The 6,076-nt window shown below is 32.9% G+C and overlaps 1 long non-coding RNA gene across 1 annotated transcript; it reads left to right on the top strand.

Annotated features, from left to right (window-relative positions):
• On the top strand, positions 453 to 2,587 carry LOC109347864. Its single transcript, XR_002107666.1, has 3 exons — positions 453 to 931; positions 1,020 to 1,115; positions 2,064 to 2,587. It is a non-coding gene; the product is annotated as an uncharacterized LOC109347864 (long non-coding RNA).

The raw sequence follows: 6,076 nt of genomic DNA, 5'->3' as shown, positions 1-6,076 counted from the left end.
CCGCATCTAATCTTATATGGATTTTTAAAATAGTTAAAAATTAATTGTTTTGTGAGATATATGAATTAGCAAAGCTAATGTCCGCACCACATCTAATCTCAAATATATTTTAAAATAGTTAAAATTTGATTGTTTTTCGAGATAGATGAAGTAGTAAAGCTAATGTCTGCACCATATCTAATCTCAAATAGACTTTTTTGAAATAGTAATTTAATCATTTGGTTAAAGAGCAAAAGTTTTATTACATTATTACTAAAGAATATATTTTAATTACTTAAATTTTTATAATTAAATTAATTAAAACAATTTAATAAAAGTTAAGTTAGTGTATATTGTTGCATAATAACATGATTATTGGACACATGATGTAAAGTATTTAAAAAGAAACAACACAAATAATACTAATAAATAAAAAAACCAAAACAAATGAAACAAAATGAAAAGGAGAGGGAGTCACGTGTAAAAAAAACAAGGGGATAATTGAGGGGTTTCACCCCCTTACCCTCATTCACGCAGAAACAAGTTGGGAAGGGCAAAACGGGAATTGAAATCCCTAATCCCCAATTCCTTCTCCTCTATGGTTCCGTCTCCAGCGGTGGTGACGGTGATTTGGAGATCCTCCATTCACGGCAGCTTGAAGCATTGGGGGTAGCTCACGGTGGTTCGTGTCTCTCTTCTCTTCCTCTTAACGATCCAGAAAATATGGGATAGAAATCCCTAATTCTCCTATTCGTCATCATCTCAGTCTCGGCATGGAGGTATGGCTTCCTTTCTCAGGTGGTTTTGGTGAAGATGGAGTCACGGTGGGAAACACCAGTTGCTATAGTGGCTTGGTCTCTATTTTTAGCGGTGGCGGTGACATTATTGATGGTGATCAAAGAAAGCTACCACCATGAGTGATTCACGGTCAGATCGGGATGGCCTCAGGACGGTAAAGAACCCTACTCCATTTGTTTCACAATGATGATCTTTTTGTTGTTTCTGATTCTCGTCATTTTATAATATTTTCATCATCGCAGAGGTTCATTAAGGCTAAGGACAAGATTGAATGTGTGATTTCATTCGAAGGGGATAGCATTAAGGTTGCTATTTGGAATCGGCACAAAACATATTCGGTAACGATTTTTACCCGTTTTTCATTCAATTTTACAGCGTGAACTTGGTCGGTCATATATAATCGATTTGGACAAAGAATTAACCCAAAATGAACCATAATATCCTAAGGTTATTACCCCAAGTCATTTGTTTCGTCCTTAATTGAATATAGATATATATATGTTTCGGTTGAAATTGAATGAATGAAAAATATGTATTTTTTGTAGTATGCATATGATATGGTTACCGTGTGTATTGATTCCAATGTTGGTGATACATGATAATTAAAATGCATTATTGTTTTTAGTTGTGTGCATAACCAGGGTGAATAACTTATTTGAGTCTATGCCTTATCCCCTTCGAAATTTGAGTGTTAATCCTTTTGGGTGTTTCCTGTGTATTTGTTGAATGTTGAGATGTTGCGGTTCTAATCATTGTGGTCTGTTGTAATGTACGTGTGTTGAATGCTCTCCTTTTTTCTGTGTGGTGATCTCTTTCTGAATTCTATGCGTTTCTGTTTTCTCTCTGATTTTCTTATGGCTGTGTGTGTAATTTGCATCCCTTTTATAATGTCTGTAGAAAGACGCTTCGGCTGCCAATTTTGATTCAGTAACTGGCAAGGATTATGCTCTATGATTGCCCTTTATTGTTGCAATTAAGTTGATTATGTAACTTAATTCAATATGCCTTTTGGGTTGCATTTTTAAAAATTCCTACATTGTTTCAGCTGCCAAATGTCGTGCCTAATTTCTACCAATGATTTAATATGTTCTGTCTTGCTATTGATTGAAATGTAACTACCTGAACTGGGCTCCCTTTGTGACTATTTTACAATTGCTTACATTCTCTTTTTATATTTCAAATTGTAACTGCCAACAAGGGTAACTATTCTCTGATCTTTGATTTATTTTTCTTATCATGTCTATCCTCATCTTTTTATTACATTTAGATGATATTACTTTCTCCAGATACCAAACTGTTGCTTGAGTAGAGTCAACTTGAACTTTACCTCAGAACAAAGGCTTCAACTTGGCTTCAGGAGCATCATCTTAACCTAAATCATTCGCTTGAACCTCTAGTCAGGTGGTAATGGTCTTGGGACACGTCACATAGGAGGACGAGGGGACGGGGGAGTAGTAATGGCATTATGAGAAGACTTTTATGAAGATAGTTTGGATGGAAAAAGCTCATGCCTGCCAGGAGGAAGAATGGCTATGGGACCATATTTTTACATATGCTTTGTCTTCTCTAGGTTCATTCTTTTCTTGCATTTAGTAGTTGCATTCTGCCAAAGTGACTTAGATCTTGTATGATAGCAAATTTAGTGGGAGATCAATAGCCGACACTGGCTCCAAATTCATAGGAACCACATACTATGACAAATGCAGTACACCTTCCATGGATATTATTTGCTTATTTGGATTAGATGGTTTTTTTTCCTTTTTATATTCCTTTAACTAGTGGCTCTTTATTAAGGAGATATCTATACTTATGCCGGTATGACACTTTTTAACATAAGGATGATAACATTGATATTAATTTGTACTCAATTGTCAAAACATTCTTGCACATCATGAAATGATGTCTTATTTTTATTGAGTTTTTCACAAATGATTAAAATTGAAAGTATGACAAAATTGAGTGTTCACAGTTGCCTGATAAGTGCTCAAAATACCTTATTTTCATTCACTTTAAATGGTACTTATCCTACACAAAAATGTGAAAACCAACTTAATTCAACATTTTTTAAGTAAATTTTGTGTGTTTGAATAATATGATTTTTGATCACCACCTGTCCAAGTTTTCTTTGAGTTTCATAGGAAATTGGACCAAAAAGAATGCTTGGGCTTGAAGAAATAAAGCTTGCCTCACCTTGAAGAAATCAAACCAATATATACGACACATGTGTGCTTAAAACTATGCAACGTAAGGTGCATGGTTAAATTTAAGCATGACTAAATAACTTGGTCTTGGTTGGAAGAAATTAAAGCCAAATAAAAACTGCTGACAAAGCTATCCAGCCAAGCACTAGGCCACGTCAGCTAAGCACCAGGCCAGGTCATCCAGGCTGCTCAAGCAGGCAGTTGAGCATGCACCAAGTCAACCAAGCTGCTCAAGCAGGAAGCTGAGCATGGAACCAGGTCAGCCTAGCGCCTGGCCCACCAGAAAAATGGTTGCTTGGCCTAGAAGAATGGTTAGGTCATGAATGATGTCAAAAGTCGAGCAACCAACAAAACATAGCTTTTAAGCCAAGTTTATGACCTCAAGCATGACACAAGCAAGTAGAAGGTGTCACCATGCATGCAGCCTAACCCGCAATAGGTTGTCCAAGCTAGCTGGCCAAGATGGGACAAGTTGTTAACCCACCAGAGAGCTAAGCGGCTAGGAAGGGGGGCCAAGCGACCCTCCCATTGCCTATAAACGACACACCCATTTCTTCACTTTTGAATCATTCATACCATTTTTCTTCTCATTTTCAGTTCTCTCTCATTTGAGAGTGTTCTTAGGCTGTTTTTAGGCTTATAGTTCATATAAATTCAAAGGGAATGGAGTTGACAAATGAGGTGCAAAAACATGATTTTGTAACCTCATTTGGAATCAAAAGCATCTCATCCTTGGATTATGGTGTAAGGTTATTTCTTTTCTTCATTTGTATCATGTTTTGATTTCAATACATGCAAGTTAGTACTTTTGGTTAAGTTTTGATTCTTTATGAAGTTCTTAATGCGGTTTTAGCTTGATCACCTAAAACTTGATTTAAAGATCCAAAATGCTTCTTCTTAAAGTGTTGACAAGTGAACTAAAAAGTATAACCTACACCTTAGTTCACTTGCCATATCAAGCATCTATTTTAAGCAACTTATGTTCAAGGCTAAATGATGTTAATGGAGTCTGAAGTAGGATGTGACAACCTACTCCGACGAGTGACACTTAACTATTGTTTAGTGTATTACATAAGGTTTGAAAATCATCTTATCATTCTAGGACACTATATGAAGGATTTAGAAATGGTGTGTGGAATTAACCGAATGTCTAACACATAACTTGTAATGTTTTCCCAATAATTTGAGTCAAGAAATAATTTCATCTTTCCAATCAATTTTACCATCTTGAATTTGTAAATAGTTAGTTCTTTACCTTTTCATGTTTCTTAGTTCATAAAAATCATAAAAACAACTTTATATGATACTTTCTTACTTTTGATAAAATAAGTACATTTCTATTATGCAATTCCTTGTGGTTCGACATAACCCTGTACTATACTACAATTGAATCTTGAAAGTGATGCAAATGTCAAATATTAAAGTGTTAACTTATAAATTTTATTTGTTGACAAATAAAGAAAGCTTGAATCAAAGTGCAATTTAATTCATAAATTGTATCTTTGTGAAAAGGAAAAATACACAGTTATAATGAGTGATCTAACTACTAACTTTTACTTTCTGTCATTTATTACATTTTCGCAACTAACATTTATTTTCTATCATTTAAATTCTACAACTAACTATTTATTGTTTTATTTATTTATTCTTTACCAACCTTCCATAAGGAAGTAGTTTGGTTAATAAAGGAAAATGAAAAATAAATATCACTCATTATCACTTGTATTAATTTGCTAAATTCATACCATTAAACCGACGTTGGAATTTATTCCAACAAAGCCGAGATGATATGAAGTTGTTAATAATTGAATAAAACTAAGTTTTTGATTAAAGGAACATTCCTGAAACAATTAAACCAGCGTTGGAATTTATTCCAAAAAAACCGAGATGGCGAGCAAAGAATCGACCTATCATTAAATAAATAAATCAGAAACTTGCTGCCTCAAAAAACAGCAAGCATCAAAAATAATCTTTCAACAAATTGGCGCCACTTCCGGGGAATTGCTAGATAATAGAAATTCATACTTCTATATTTTGTCATTAGTAATTGTAAATATAATTTTATTTTATTTTTGTATAAATTTATTTTTCTTCTTGTATATCTTTCTTTTAATTTATTTTTCTATTTTGTATATTGAAAAATCAAAAACACAAAAAGAAAGAAAAGTTGGAACTAGTGGAGTGAATACCCACTAGTTAAGAAACCTTTACTATTGTTATAAAATTTTTAGATGATGTGGAGGTACCCAACATCAACTTTTGCAAAAGAACAACATAAAGGATACTGAAATCAACAATGATTAGTGGCTGAATTTATTTAATAATGAAGAATCCGGATATTCAAAATTCCAAAATGGGAAGCTACTCTAATCCTTAAAGGTTAAGTATTCATCATGCATTTTTTCATGCACGTATTTTATTTTGAGATACTTAAACATGCATCTCCATAAACATGCTTTAGTTTATAATTTTAAATTTTAGAAATAATGTTTTTTTAAAACTAAGAGCGTGCTTGATAAATTTGTGCCGAAAATTAATTTTTCCAAACTTGAGAACTCCTAAAAAGTGTGTTATTTGGTTTACTAATTGATGTTTGGTTTACCATTTAACAAAATAAATTCATGAACTTCTGAATGGATTTATTTCTTGTTGTTTGAATTGAAATCTTGTTGTTTGGGATTCCATAAAATTATTTTTGAATTTCCATTTATCAATTGGACTTGAAACAATTTTTCTAAATATCATTTTCATGAAAAAAAACATGTTGTTTGATTGGAATTTCTGTCAATCAAATTTTATTCATGAACATAATGTTTTCAACATTGAAAGATTCATGTAAATTGTTAGATTAACCTCATGGAAAAAGAAATTGCAAGTTCTAATGATTTATAGGAAAAAAAGTCCAAAAACAAACAGACAAAAAGGAGTTGGCTCTAAAGGCACCACTATCTTGGAGAGGATAGTAAAATCAAGGAGAACAGAATTCTGAGATCTCCTAACAATTTTGGTTAGTTTTTAATCTCATTTCCTTGAAAATGTTACACAAATTTCCTTAAAATATTTTCAAAATGACTTGAGGACAAGTCAAGAATTTAAGT

This window comes from Lupinus angustifolius, chromosome LG05 (assembly GCF_001865875.1).
Source record: "Lupinus angustifolius cultivar Tanjil chromosome LG05, LupAngTanjil_v1.0, whole genome shotgun sequence".
Taxonomy (NCBI): domain Eukaryota; kingdom Viridiplantae; phylum Streptophyta; class Magnoliopsida; order Fabales; family Fabaceae; genus Lupinus; species Lupinus angustifolius.
This window is presented reverse-complemented; position numbering and strand designations above follow the sequence as displayed.